We start from the raw sequence: 1,259 nt of genomic DNA on the forward strand, positions 1-1,259 counted from the left end.
AGGATAGGGCTCAGGATAGGGTTAGGGTTAGGGTTAGGGTTAGGGTTAGGGTTATGACTCAGGATTTGACTCTGGATAGGGTTAGGGTTAAGGTTAGGGTTATGACTCAGGATCGGGTTAGGGTTAGGGTTATGACTCAGGATAGGGTTAGGGTTAGGGTTAGGGTTAGGGTTAGGGTTAGGGTTAGGGTTAGGGTTAGGGTTAGGGTTAGGTTTAGGGTTAGGGTTAGGGTAGGGTTAGGGTTAGGGTTAAGGTTATGACTCAGGATAGGGTTGGTTAGGGTTAGCGTTATGTGTAGGGTTAGGTTTAGGGTTATGCACATGGTTAGTGTTTGGGTTAGGGTTAGATTCTGCCCCATGCCTTCTTGTCATTTTGGGAGCTGGACAACCTCGTGGCTGAGACGATGTTGCCCGGAGGCGTTTCTCTTTGCAGGGCCCCCCCTTGTCCCCCCGCATGATCTGTACCCCGTAACTGGTTCACCTCGCCTTCTCCCTCCACCTGCAGTTCTGCTTCCCTGCGTCATATCTGTCCCTGTGCCCACAGCATTGCCTGTGGGGAGTGCGGAGCTGAGGTCTGGCTGATGTTACGGGATCGGAATGCGTGCTCACACGGGCCTCAGCCCTGTCTCTACTGAAGTGACAGGCAGCCCAGACCCACTGGCTGGTTGGTTTCAAAATCAAATTTTTATGGAATACGATCAATAAATGTTATTAAACCTTAATCAGGAAGAAAAAGAACTAAAAGGCAGGATCAGGCATGAGGAGCTGCACGCGTCCCTGACCTTCCCGCCTGCAGGCGCTGCTGGAGGACGGGCTGCGGCTCCGCGGCTCCAACCTTGCCAGTCTCTCCCGGGACCACAGGGATCCAGGGAAAGCGTGACTTTCAGCCGCCGTAGCTGCCACCTGGGCCGCGGGGACTCCTCGCTGGGGCTCCTCACGTCCCCTTCCCGGAGCGCCGCCTGCTCGGGGACCTGCCCGCCCGGACCAGGAGGACCCCCTTTTGTGATGACCCCCTCCCGCTGTGACTGCACACAAGTGGGACTGGTCCTACCTGTCGGGCGCATTAGAACCCCCACCGGGGAGGGGAGGTGCGACTGGCTTTAGAAACATGGTTGGGAGGGAAGTTCAGCCTCCAGCGCAACACAGGGCTCCAGTGTTTGAGGCGAAAGGATTGTTCTGAGATTAGGTTGTGGTGATGGCTGTGCAGCCGACACAGCGGTGGGAGGCCGCCTGTCACTGAGCCAAACCCGCGGGGACGGG

Source organism: Myotis davidii, unplaced genomic scaffold, assembly GCF_000327345.1.
Source record: "Myotis davidii unplaced genomic scaffold, ASM32734v1 scaffold609, whole genome shotgun sequence".
Classification (NCBI taxonomy): Eukaryota; Metazoa; Chordata; class Mammalia; order Chiroptera; family Vespertilionidae; genus Myotis; species Myotis davidii.